This window comes from Rattus norvegicus, chromosome 2 (assembly GCF_021556685.1).
Source record: "Rattus norvegicus strain SHRSP/BbbUtx chromosome 2, alternate assembly SHRSP_T2T, whole genome shotgun sequence".
Classification (NCBI taxonomy): Eukaryota; Metazoa; Chordata; class Mammalia; order Rodentia; family Muridae; genus Rattus; species Rattus norvegicus.
The window spans coordinates 130,945,667-130,960,863 of record NC_141535.1 but is presented as its reverse complement, the minus strand read 5'-3'; positions in this window follow the sequence as shown (position 1 = coordinate 130,960,863).

The window sequence follows — 15,197 nt, the reverse complement described above, 5'->3', positions numbered from 1 at the left end:
TTAATTAGTAACTGCCATTAAAGAACAAAGGAAGAACAAAGGCAAAGGGAATGTTCCTGGTAAACATTTAGATAGCCCATGATTTTCAATTAAAGTCAGGAAATGTGGAAATAGTGATAGTTTCTGCATTTGTTGTCATCTTCATTGATAAGAAGTAGAAAGTATCAGGTAGATGAAAAATTAATATAGATGGTAGATGACAATACATGGATAAATTGATATTTGATAGCCATGTATGATAAATAGATAGGTGAAGATAGATAGATAGATGGATAGATAGATAGATAGATAGATAGATAGATAGATAGATAGATAGATAGTTTGGTAATGCATAGATACATGCTTGATGACAATAAACAAAGAGATAATTTATAGATAGTTTTTGATAGATGATGACAGGCTATTTGTGTAATTTGGATTATGGTCACGGCAATACCAAATCCACTAAATACTTCAATATTACAAAAAAACAAATTTCTGTATTGGATATCATTAGAGGCTTACTTTAGAATTGTAAAGGCACAGCATCTGTGGTTGACATTCTAGTTGGGAACTTTGCCTAAGAGTTCCTTAAATTTTTGCATTTGTTTCTTAAGAAGTTAGAATTAAATTTGGATCATGTATTGCAAGGACAAACTATAATAGTACCTTCTTTATTAAGACGAAGCTGATTCAAAGCAAGAATATGAAAACAAATAAACAAAATCCCTCCAGGGTTCTGCTGTGTTTTAATTAGTGGGTCAGGATACCATTAAATTAGCAGACTGCCAAATAGGTAGGACAAAACAATGCTAACTAAAGATTACAAACAATATTTCAGAATGGATTTTTTTTAACTCTTTCAGATTTTGATTTTGTTAATACCTAATGAAATAAGTGAAGAACAGTAAACTTAAAACAAAATTTTAAAGATGAGTTTTTAGGCAAAGAAATAAAACATCAATAGTACCATGTTTTCATATACTGAGATTAAGTTTGAAGATTAGTGGGTATCACTGAATTCCATCATCTAGAATCTCTGTCCACTCAGAGTATCCTAATTATCTTAAGAACCTACAATTTTGAACAGCATATCATTATTTCCATTTCGTTTGGAGTACAGATTATTGGAAACAGCTACTGGGTATGCAGAGTCGGCTGTGGGAAGCATTAGAAGATATCTGTTTTCAAATGAAAGAATTCTCAATCTCCTCAAGGCAAATGGATAGAATCCTGAAAAGTCACTGCCTTTATACAGAGTTAATTTTAAAACTCTCAAAGAAAAACCAAGGGGCATTTATCTTTATGTGGACTGCGGCATTATCTACGAGCTAAGATATTTACTGCATCTCACCACCCATCCCAGGCTATGCCCACCCCTCAAACTACAGGTCAGAGGAGAAATCACATTGTCCCCAGGTGAAATGTAGGTGAGAAAGAGAGTGTGCTAAGAATTCTAACACAGCCACCAGAGACATTCAATGTCAGAAAGAATTGAGTTTTCTAGGAAGAAAGTGTGAGGAAGTGAATGCAAGTCAGTAAAATTAAGTCAGCTTCATAGTAGAGAAGCTGAAGGCACACACAGCTGCCACAAACACATTCAAAGTTAAATACACAAAGTGAAGAAAAGTATATAATACTTCAGGTTTGTTTTGAAAACTAAAATATAAAATAATTACACTACAATAAGAACTTAACATGACCATAAAAACACCTTAGAATGAATGTTGTCTAATAAATGTAATAAACTGAAATATACTATCAAATAGAAACCATTTGTAAAAATTATAAAGAAAAAGTCCACAATGTTTGCTAGGTCATGTAAAGAGATAAATTTGTTACATAGATGAAAAGGGAAAAGAATGACCTCAGATATCTTCAACAAGTACTTAAAAAAATAAAATTTAAAAATACAAATAAACTGAAGGGATTATGCAATGTCCAGAAGACAGCAAGGGGGTTATCCCAAAGGATAATGACTGACATTCCAATCAAGAAACATGGTTGACGTCAGCAGAATAGGTCTGAGTTCTTCACTGCTGTTAAGAAGTCATCTCCTAGACTACTGGATCTACTCATCCTTATGAGTAGAAATAGTGTCTTGTGATGTGTTTTCTCAGTTTTCGACTTGACTCCATCTGGAATTCACTGAAACCAAAATGGCTGTCCAAGGTTGTGACAGTTTTTCATAACTAAATTATTTGAGGTGTGAATGATCAATCCTAATATTGATCAATTAGGTGGGAAGATACAACTTTAATCTGGACTTTTTGAGGTTGGAAGATTGACCTTAATCCTAGGTCATGTCATGTGTAGGCAAGCTATTTAAAGTACAGGAAGAAGAGAGTTTTGCTCTTTGTCTGCTTTCTCTCACGTTGATAACAAGACTATTCCTTCACTGGCATCAGAGCCTACATCTTTGGGATTCCAGGGAATGTTTGAGGCCAGAAAGACATCTAAAGTTGTGGACCAAAAAACTACTGAAGTCTTAGACCTTCTGTTGTTAGACAGCTATTGTTGGAGTAGATAGACCACAGTTTCTAAGCCATTCTGTGTGTGTGTGTGTGTGTGCGCGTGTGTGTGTGTGTGTGTATACACATATATATGAATTATATAATATATAACATATATAATATAGCATATACTGTTATATATTTATATGTTATACATGGAATTTCATTCTATTAATTTCATTATATTATATTAGGATATATAAGAATTCATATATATATATATACATAATTTGTATATTACTTTTGAAAGAATATTTTAAAACCTGATAAATTTTAGGTCAGGAGATGGCTAAACTCTATCAATTATTAATTTTCATGTCCATACTGTTTATAAATTTTGAAATTTTTGAAAACAACTACTCTTTTAAAAAAATTTGAGTACTTCATTTAAATTAGATAAAATATGCTAGCAATTTTTATCATAAGTAAATGAGGATGTTTGCCTTTCTCAATTATTATTATTAAGAATTTCGAACAATTAAGGAAATAGTAAAAATCACTGAAAATTAACTATGGTAATATCCCTTGAGACATTTTATTGGGAGGGTTGGCCAGGTATTTGGGAACATGAAGTACAGGTCAAATATCTACACATATGATACACATTTGGCCAGAAATGATAAATGTAAACTAAGAAAACAGTGCTGTTACAGAAAGTGCTACAATAGGCAAATTTAGAAGATATAAGCATAAAACTAAAGGTCTGTAGGAGCAGTTAAAAAGCATCTTGAGAGATACGGCACAGATAAAATTGCCCTCTCAAAAGTCAAGAGGAACACACTGAGCAATGACATCAATGACTTTTGTCACCCACATGCACACACACACAGACACACAGATACAGACACACAAACACACACACACTCATACACACACACAAACACATGGAGAGAGACAGAGACAGAGACAGAGAGAGACAGAGAGAGGAGTGGCACACGAGGAAGGGGAGAAGGAGGAGGAGGAAGAAAAAAAGGGAAGATTGTAAATCACAATCATAAAGACTGCAAAAAAGAAAACTTGTTTACTTGCTATTTTAAACAGGGAAATAAGCAAAAAAATTAAGTAAAATCTAATACTGATAATGGTAAATACTTGATAAAGAAAGAACAGCACCCAGTTTCTGTTTTAACACATTGTAATTTTGTTATTTTAAAGTTTGATTTCTCTTCTTTTTCATTTTTATTGGATATTTTCATTTATCTATATTTCAAATATTAACTACTCTGTGGCTTCCACTCTGGAAACTCCTTATCATATTGCTCTACCCACTGTCTCCATGACGGTGCTCCCCCACCGACCCATTCTTTCCTGCCTCCCAACCCTGGCATTTCCCTAGACTGGAGCATCAAACCTTCACAGGACAAAGGGCCTCTTCTCCCATTGTTGCCCCACAAGGCCAGTCCTGTGCTACGTATGCTGATGGAGTCATGGGTCTCTCCAGATGGACTCTTTGATCTGTGGTTTAGTCTCTGAGATCTCTGGAGGGTCTGTTTGCTTGATATTGTTGTTCTTCCTATGGTGTTGCAAAACCCCTCAGCTACCTCCCTTCTTTCTCTAACTCCTCCACTGGGGACACCATTCTGATTCCAATGGTTTTCTTTGAGCAACCTCCTCTGTATTTGTCATGCTCTGACAGAGCCTCTCAGGAGACAACTATATCAGATTCCTGCCAGCATGCACTTCTTGACATCTCCAATAGTGACTGGGTTTGTTGACTGAATGTGGGATGGATACCCATGTATGGCAGTCTCTGGATGGCCTTTCCTTCAGTCACTGCTCCACACTTTTTATCCATATTCCCTCATGTGACTTTTTTCTTCCTCCTCAGAAGTATTGAAGCATCCACTTTTTGTCTTTCTTCTTCTTGAGCTTCATGTGGTCTGTAAATTATATCTTGGGTACACTGAAATTTCAGGCTAATATTCACTTATCAGTGAATGCATCCCATGTGTGTTCTTTTTTGATTGGTTTACCTCACTCAGGATGATATTTTCTAGTTCCTTCCATTTGCCCAAAACTTCATGAAGTCATTAGTTTAAATAGCTGAGTAGTATTCCATTGTGTAGATGTACCACATTTTCTGCATCCATTCCTCTTTTGAAGGGTATCTGGGTACTTTCCAGTTTTTGCCTATTATAAATAAGGCTGTTATGAATATGCTATGAGCATATGACCTTGTTACATTGTTGGAGCATCTTTGTGTATATGCCCAGGAGTGGTATAGTTGGTCCTCAGTAGTGAAATGCCCAGCTTTCTGAGCAACTTTCAGACTGATTTCCAGAGGGTTGTACCAGCTTGTAATCCCACCAACAATGGAGGAATGTTCCTCATTGTCCACATCCTTGACAGTATCTGCTTTCCCCTGAGTTTTTTACATTAGCCATTCTGATTGGTGTGAAGTGGAGTCTCAGGGTTGTGTTGATTTGCATTTCTCTGATGACTAAGATGTTGAACAATTTTTTAGGTCCTTCACGGAGATTCATTATATTCCTCAATTGAGAATTCTTTATTTAGCACTGCAGCCCTTTTTTAATAGGAATATTTGGTTTTCTGGAGTCTAACTTCTTGAGTTATTTTTTATATATTAGGTATTAGGTCTCTATCGAATGTAGGGTTGATAACAATCTTTCCCAATCTGTTGGGTGCCATTTTGTCCTATTAAAAGTGAACTTCGTCTTACAGAAGTTTTGCAATTTTATGAGGTCCCATCTGTTTATTGTTGATCTTAGAGCATAAACTATGAGTGTCCTATTCAGGAAAATTTCCCCCCTGCCCATGAGTTCAAGGCTCTTTCCCACTTACTCTTCTATTAGTGTCAGTGTATCTGGCTTTATGTGGAAGTTCTTGATTCCCTTGACCTTGAGCTTTGTACAAGGCAAAAAGAACGGATCGAATTGCATTTTTCTACATGCGGAACCCAAGTTGAACCAGAACCATTTGTTGAAAATGCTGTCTGTTTTCCACTGGATGGTTTTAGCTCCCCATAAAGATCTAGTCACCATAGTTATGTGGCTTCATTTCTGGGTCTTCAGTTCTATTCCATTGATATATGAGCCTGTCTCTAAAGCAATACCATGCAGATTTTATCACGATTTTTTTCTGTAATAAAGCTTCAGTTCAGGAATAGTGATCTCCCCAGTAGTTCTTTTAGTATTAAGAATAATTTTTGCTATCCTGTTCTTTTTACCTTTTCCAAATGAATTTGCAAATTGGTCATTATAACTGTATGAAGAATTGGTTGGAATTTGGATGGGGATTTCAATGAACCTGTAGATTGCTTTTGGCAAGATGGCCATTTTTGCTATAATCTGACCAATCCATGAGCATAGGAGATCTTTCCATCTTTTGAGATCTTCTTTGATTTGTTTCTTTAGAGACTTGAACTTTTTTTCATACATATCTTTTACTTGCTTCGTTATATTCACACCAAGGTATTTTCTATTATTTATGAGTATTTTGAAGGGGTTCCTTTTCTTATGTCTTTCTCAGCCTGTTTATTTTTTGAGTAGAGGAAGGCTACTGATTTTTTTGAGTTAATTTTATATCCAGTCACTTTGCTGAAGTTTTTTTTATCAGGTTTAGGAGTTATGTGGTGGAATTTTTGGGGTCAATTGAGTATAGTATCATATCATCTACAAACAGTGATATTTTGACTTCTTTTCCAATCTGTATCCCCTTGATCTCCTTTTTGTTGTTTGATTGCTCTGGCTAGAACTTCAAGAACTATATTGAATAAGTAGGGAGAGAGTGGGCAGACTTATTTAGTCTCTGATTTTAGTGGGATTGCTTCCAGATTCTCTCCACTTAATTTGATGTTGGCTACTAGTTTGCTGTAGATTGCTTTTCCTATGTTTAGGTATGGGTCTTGAATTCCTGATTTTTCCAGGACTTTTAACATGAAGGGGTGTTGAACTTTGTCAAATGCTTTTTCAGCATCTAATAAGATGATCATGTGCATTTTTTCTTTGAATTTGTTTACATAGTAGATTACATTGATGGAATTTCGTATATTGAACCATCCCTGCATCTTTGGGATTAAACCTACCTGATTGTGATGGATGATTGTTTTGATGTGTAATTGGATTCAGTTTGTGAAAATTTTATTGAGTAATTTTACATTGATATTCATAAAGGAAATTGTCCTGAAGCTCTCTTTTTTTGTTGGATCTTTGTGTGGTTTAGGCATAAGCCTAATTTTGTTTCATAGAATGGATTGCATAGTGTCATTTCTGTTTTTATTTTGTGGAATAGTTTGAAGAATATTGGTATTAGGTCATATTTGGAGGTCTGATAAGTTTCAGCATTAAACCCTTCTGGTCCTGGGCATTTTTTTTTTTTGTTGCGAGTCTTTTCATGCTTGCTTCTATATCTTTAGGGGTTATGGTACAGTTTAGATGGTTTATCTGATGCTGATTTAACTTTGGTACCTTGTTCCTATCTAGAAAATTGTCCACTTTATCCTAATATTCCAGTTTTGTTTAGTATATGAAAATTAACACTTTGTCCTTTCAGAGAGAGCAGTGTTCTGCTGAGGACTATAATCTCCTAAAGTAGAATAGATAGTTTTTCTTTGAAAATACCAGATTCTGTCTTTCTGTGTAATGAAAATCCATTGGGACATATTTTTACTTATGATTTCATGAATAAAGTACATATTCTTAATATTTATATCTAATAAGCTTATGTATATTATAATTAAGTATATTTAATATAATTAAATTAATATTTATATGACATTTATAAAATTAAATTGGCTATTGGCATGATGAACATGTTTAATTATACAAAGCATATTTTAAATTATTTACTTTTGATAGTTTAACATAATACATCATCTCCACTTCTGTTCTTCCTTCCAAACCCTTACATATATACTCCCTTACTGTCTTCCAAACCCATGATTTTTTAAATTATTTGTTGTTACATAAAGATACACACAACCACATAATACACACACATACTTACCCTCATATATATATATATATATATAATATTCATCCTGTATGGCATTATAATGTGTACTTTTTACTCATGTGCTTTGCTCACATTCACTCCCTCACATAAATCCTCCCAGATCCATATCCCCACGTCCAATCATCCAAGTTAAAATCCTCTTTTTATAACCTATCAGCAATTTTTTGAAGCTTATTACTGTTTTATTGAGCAATATATAATAACCTCCCTTTGATGTACACATATAGACATACATATACAAACAACTCCTTATTTTCAACATCTATCTATTGTGATATTTTAACATGTATTTATTTTTTATGCATATGGTTTGCTTTGGAGTGTGTGTGTGTGTGTGTTTGTGTATGTTTGTGTGTGTGTATGTGTATATGTCTACTTATGTGTGTGTGTGTGTGTGTGTGTGTGTGCACGCATGAGTGTGTACCACAGCATGACTTTTTATTTTATTTTTTGCATCTTTATTAACTTGAGTATTTCTTATTTACATTTCGATTGTTATTCCTCTACCTGGGTTCTGGGCCAATATCCCCCTAGCCCCTCCCCCTCCCCTTCTACATGGGTGTTCCCCTCCCCATCCTCCCCCCATTACCACCCTCCCCCCAACAATCACATCCACTAGGGGCTCAGTCTTGGCAGGACCAAGGGCTTCCCCTTCCACTGGTGCTTTTACTAGGCTATTCATTGCTACCTATGCAGTTGGAGTCCAGGGTCAGTCCATGTATAGTCTTTGGGTAGTGGCTTAGTCCCTGGAAACTCTGGTTGGTTGGCATTGTTGTTCATATGGGGTCTCAAGACCCTTCAAGCTCTCCTAGTCCTTTCTAAGATTCCTTCAACGGGGGTCCCATTCTCAGTTCGGTGGTTTAATGATGGCATTCGCCTATGTATTTGCTATATTCTGGCTGTGTCTCTCAGGAGAGATTTACATCTGGTTCCTGTCTGCTGATCTGAAACGACTTAACTGTCTCTTCAGTTCATTGTAACATATCTTGTTTTAAATAATATACAATACACATTCTACACATGAAAACTCTGTTTACATTATTTCTACTCCCCACTGTTCTTACTTCTCTCATGCTCTACACTGTTTCTAATTATTGACCACTTCTTCTGATAATTATTGGTCCTACAGATTTTTAAACAACATAAAAGAATTTTAATTGCTTGCTTTTTTCTACTAACTAAAACACTGTATAGCCTTCTAAACTATATTACAATTTTTAAAAAATATTCCTACATTTTATGATTTCAAAGTCCCATACAAAAGTTTTATCTTCTTTTCTCCTAAAGATATTAAGTTTTAATACAAATTTATGGAAGTATATGATAGTTCTCAATGATGTGCTGTAATCAGGAAACATAATTCAAAGAAATCCATTTCTCCTTATGTTTCTTTGGACAATTGTGCTTGTCTTAGTGGTATAAAACAAATTAGAACAATGCAATAGGATAAAAGGGCTCGACTATATAGGAGGAATTATATATATTCTTTGTTTTCATCAAAGATCTTCTATCCTCCCTTCCTGCCATTTTCCTCCCCTTTTTCCTGCCTTCCTCCTTTCCTTTCCCTGTGCCTATTTCTCTACTTCCTTTTGATCCCCATATCGCTGAATGTGTCTATAGATGTCTTTCTTTTGTTATTATTCAACATATCTCAATAACACCTTTTCATGATCTTCTTTCTTTTTGGATTTTGCATCCATGACTTTATCCATTAACTTAAATTTACTTTTGATTGCCATGTAAACCCTGGTGGTCAATTAATGATGTAAACAATAGTGAAACATCTCCAGTACCTGACAGGCATTTCCTTGATGAAGTGAAATATGCTCTCAGCAGCATCAATGTTTCAACCTAGGATACAAGCAAGTGTTCTCTAGTGATCTATGGATTTCAATGTCTATATGATTTGGGCACATTTTCTTATTTGTTTTCCCATTTAAAATGTTCTCCAAGAATAAGGCTTTCATGTTCCTCCATATAGAAATTCAATGTTAGGCCTAATGGAGTGAAAAATGTTACACAAGCTTTGTGCTGATATGAATTATAGTATGGTAGGCCATAGACTTCAATGTTAATAAACTAAAAGCCTACATGAGATAAGGTCTCTTTATGTAGAAGCACATATAAAACAATGTTACATGCAGAGGGAGGATGTCACCAAATAGAGAGTTACCTCTCTTTTTTCTAAGAGGAAGTGCATGTATATACAAGTTTATTTCATATACTAACCTTGTCATTGCATTATTTTCTAATGTGAATAATGTGGATTGGCTATATTTGGATATTGAAAAGATTAAGATACATGTATAACAATATGAGTAAATACTTGGAAAATAATGACAAAGGGTTTATATATGAGTATATTTATATCAGCACTTGATATTAAAACTAACTCTAAAACATAACAAACTCATCAATTCATAATGGGGAGAATATAAGAAACCAATTATTAAAGTAATTTTATAATGTAAATTTACAACACTATGAAAGATTTACTATAAATTTATGCTGCAAGGAATCAGATCATAATGCTCTGGGAAAACATATTGTTAGGAGGCATTGGTATATCAATTCATTTTAACAGTGACAAAAATGGAATTGCGTTTGTTTTCAAATTGTAAGATATACCTAGTGATTCCAATAGAAATGGTTTATGTGGAAGCACAAAGTTGTCACTAACCTAAGCATTCCTAAACAGCAGGAATCAATCTAGGATACCATAATACTAGATTTAAAAATACACTTGGGAGGTGTGTAAGACACAAAACAGCATGGGGTTGCTATAAAAACAGACAAGCAGAAAGATAAAACTGAATGGTGAACCCACAAATGAACCAATGCAGCTATAATCATTTGAATATTGAAAATAACACTAAAACCCATTTTAGTGAAGAGTTGCCTACTTAACAGATATCACTAATGCTGAGTGCCTATGTATAAAAGATCAAACAATCTCCATTGCCTCTCTAAAAAAAATCAACTCGGTGTGACGGTCAGACTACCTGAAAGTATCAGAGGGTGAAATTGATCCTAGAAATAAGTTCATAAATGGGATTCAAAGGACATAGGAAACAAAAGAAAAATAGACAAACGAAGTGATAACAAGTTATAATGGCCTATAGATATTTTTAAAATAATATACAACCATCTCAAGATTTCAAGATTCCACCCATCAGTTTGTTAGTGCAAGAAAAAAGAGTCAGTAACATAGGAGGAAAATATAAGTGCCCATTTTTATTGTGGCACTATTACATACATACATACATACATACATACATACATACATACACACACATACATACATATGCATACAAGTAGAAAGAGAAAAACATTCAGACAGACAGACAGACATAGAGAGACAGAGAATGACTATTCAAACATTACTCAATTTTGAGGATGAAATACTGGATTGTTTGGAGATTTTCAAGGAGTTCTTTGTTGAAACTATTCTATTAGATATAACCCAGTTTGTGTGCTGGAAGCGTCATTTTGTGGCAAAAGATGCCCAGTTTGTGCTCTGTCTCCCTTATTATCTGGCAATTTTATTTAGATCACCTTCATATATGTATAGATTCCTGAATGCTTCTACTGTGTTATGATTACATAGTATCCCTCAAATTTCCCTTAGTTTTATCTGACTTGCCCCATTAATTCTTTCCTGTCCCCCTCTTCTCTTCCCATCTTTACTTTATCATTTTGTTCCAGTCGGCTCCTTCACCAGCCTTACTATGTATTCCATTTCACTCTCTGAGGGAGATCTATATGAACTTGGCCCTTGAAATAACTTTCTCTAAGAATTGTAGCTTGATTATAATTGACTTAAAAGTTTAAATTCACAAATATGTAGATATATATCATATTTATCTCTGCTGAGACATCTTTTTCAATACTCCTCCTTTTAAACTCTTTCTATGTCTCTGGGATATGACTAGTAGACTATTCTTAAGATCCATATGCTAAGAGTACTTCCCTAAGCAGATTATTAGAGGTTTCTAGCACAAGCCTCAAATGATACAAACAGTCAGATCAAAACAAGAGAACACATTATTTTTTAGTACACTTATACATAGTTATCATGGTTCTGAGGACTTCAAACTATTTTTGGAAAAATAATATAGCAAAATAAGAAATCATTGTCACTTTGCTTTCAAACACTAGCAATTTACTTGATCAAATGTTTTCATCCTTTCTGCCCTCTTCTCCATTTACATTGATGAATCATCTTATAACACACAAGAGACAATATCATTCTTTTCAAACCAGATGGTCATTGTCTATTACTAATTGAGAATGTGCCAGTTCAGTGAATCAAGCTAGGGAATATGTTCTTCAAATAGGCCATGGAAATTCGGGAGGTACAGTACAAGGAGATAGTCCTTACGGGAATTAGTTATTCATTGAAGAAAACTAGCTAGAAATATCAAATTTGAATATATCATCATTAAGATGTAAGTGATATTTTTCACATTTGAAATCCTTGATTAAAAAGATGAAAATGTAAATTTTTCCATATAGAAATCTTTGTATTGTCTCAGAGTGTTTTCAATCTAGCCATGAACTTATATTATCATAAAGAAGTCATGGAAAAGATAGCATCTCAAATCAATAAGCTTTTGTTTGATATAGTCAAGAAGGCAGCATATGTAGTCATGTGCATACAGGCTGTAATCTACCACACACAATACAAAAGCAAAAACAAGAAAAAAAAACAATACAACAACAACAAAACCAAATATCAAAGCTATAAACATTACTGAACTTGTTTTTGTCTTTTTAAGAAAAGTAGGAACAACAGCAATGACAAACTTGTAGAAGGTTTGACATTTTAACCTAAGTACAAGTGACTGTCAGACTGTCACTATTGATAGGTGTTGGAACAAATCAGCACACTTTGGGGGCAGAGCCAAAAGAATGGATTTATGAACAATGGTAGAATATCATTGCTGTTGACATTTTTCTTGGGCCTTCTTAGGCACAGTAGTAAAGCACAGACTGGACTATCCAAATTCTATCAAGTGACAAGTACAATGTGCTTGATAGAGCCAAAGAAAACAAGGATTTACTCTATTCCTCACTGCAGTTCACACTAACTACAGATGTAGAAAATTTATTCCTTGTATCCAAGATAGAATACGCAGTAATTGCCAAACTCAATTCTCTTTGCAATCCTCTGAGCCCTGATAACTGGCGTGTATGTATTTCAGGTGTAATGTATGGCTCACATTGTCCTTTATTGACATACTAGTCATTTCTTCAAATTATATTGTGTAGAGATGAAGATGAAAAGCTTTGCTCTTTGTGACCTTACCATCGATGAGCTCTGATATCAACCTCATGTTACCTGAAACTTCATTCTTGCTGTGTAGTAAAATAGCTCATATGGGGAGGCTTAGAACAATGGTGGGGGGAGGGCGGCAGTGGGGGGAGGGTTGGGAGGGGAACACCCATAAGGAAGGGGAGGGGGGAGAGGGATGTTTGCCCGGATACTGGGAAAGGGAATAACACTCGAAATGTATATAAGAAATAATCAAGTTAATAAAAAAAATAAAATGTAAAAAAAAAAAAAGAACAATGGTCTTATTAGCTCTCATGGTTTCTGTGGTCAGAAAATTAAAAGAAATTAAATTATGAGTATATTAATATCTCTGCTAGGGGTCATACACCTGGTCCCAGACCCATGGATAGTATACCTCACAGGAAGATGGAAAAATGTGTGGACTGCCTAGGAGGGACTAGGTATGAGGGCTCTTTCAAATCTTTCCTGCTTCTGATACCAGTTTTGGTCTTGACTAGACTAAGTATAACAAAGATGAGTGTCCAGAAAGAAAGATAGGAATATGTTTTATCTATTAGCTAAGTTTTGCAAATGGCTTAATACTAAGGAGAGCATATTCAGACAGCAGATGGAGAACACCTGATGCTCCATTATGGCAGGCTTCTCCAGGTTTGGATGAAGTATGGAAGAAATAACTTGTAATGGCTTTGATTTGTAAATAGGAAGATCATATTGTTTTCTATAAAATGGCTGAAACATCAGATGACAGAATGAAGTAAAAGAGAGACCAAAAGGGGCAAGAGGAAAATAGAAAAGTGTAACAAAATAAATGTCAACACATACAATTAATTAGAGAGAATTAACACAATTCTTTCATTGAGAATGTATGGATCTAATTTGTGTATCCATTCTATAAATACAATTGTTAGACATCTAAGCATAAAATGAAATGATGAGCAGAAGTCAAACATTTTGAAATCATATTAAAATAGTTTCCTAGCTTAAAGGATAAGATATGAATCTCTGAATTTGGAAATAAATGTATTAATCTTAATATTGTTAATATTTTCCTCTTGGGACATTATTGCTTCTCCATTTTTAATAATAATCTAGGTCAAGTACCAGTGTGAATGAAACAAAAGTTGCAGTATTATGATCAGAAATGTAAATAACTAAATAAATGGGAACATACCACCGTCAACTTCAGCTGGTTACTAGGTCAGTGTTTCATCCTCCACTTTAGGTGATTTTAATAATTCCATCTGCCTTTAGTTCTCAACAAAGCATTCTTGGATTTTCTAGTTTACTTTTTAGTATTTGAAAAGTAAGATAAAAATCAGATAATGTGTCTCTTAGCACCATCAGACACTGAGTTTTATCATTTTTCTTTTGACTTTTGCTAGTATCTCTGATTATAGTATGATGTGTAATTTACTTACGTGAAGTGTGACTGACTCTTCACTTTGGCTCTGTATTAATAAGCTGAATAAAATGTTACCAGTAACATCCTGAACCCTGTGACAGATCTGCTGGTGATAAAGCTCATGGAATATAAACATGTAGTCCTTCACTCGGGCTTTTCCATATTACTTCTTTTTCCTTTCTTGGTCTGCAACATTATGAACCTAATTCACTTTGGCAAATTTTTACCAATTAAAAATGCTCTGTTTCATATGGAACCATTGAAAATCAATTAATCCATTTACAGTTAGCAGTACTCCTCTGCAAAAATCTCATCAGAAGTTATTCCCTTATAGCATTAACATTTTTTTTCCTTTTTCTAGGAAAAGGGTTCACATCTCCTCTATTTTCAGTTGTGATAGTATCTGATAATACCATTCTAATTAAAATATTCTTGAGGTACAGATTAGTCTACAGTGTACTTTGGAATCTCCAGATGAATCATAGCCCAGAGCTCTTCTTTTTGGGTCACATTATGACACAAGACATCAGTGACTCTTCCAGTAACTGTCTCCATTATCTGTTTTGAGATTCACGGCGGCAGTGACTCTCCCAGTATTTGCCTTTGCACTATGCATTTTCAAGTCAAAAGGAACAGTTTCCTGGAAGTAGCTTTGCTCTATTATCCATTAGAATATTCAATACAGCTTTTGCATATTTTGAAAATCTTTCCTTAGTGTCATCATATGTTGTTAGCCAAAGTCACTCCATTTGGTAAAATGCTTTCATTTTGGTTAAAGTATGGGAGATCCTATATCTAAGGCATTTGATTTTCCAGATACAGTACTAACACAAATTTATTTATGTATTTATTTATTTATTTATTTATTTACTTTGTTCTCCATATCTTCATGATTTATTCAGTGACTGTAAGCCCATACTGTAGACTATGCTTTATTTGCAGGCCTTAAAACTTTCCCCCTTCCTGTGAAACCTATTCAAAAGTATTCAAAGTACACAATGTGAGCATGACTGCCAAGGTAATTATGCTCTAA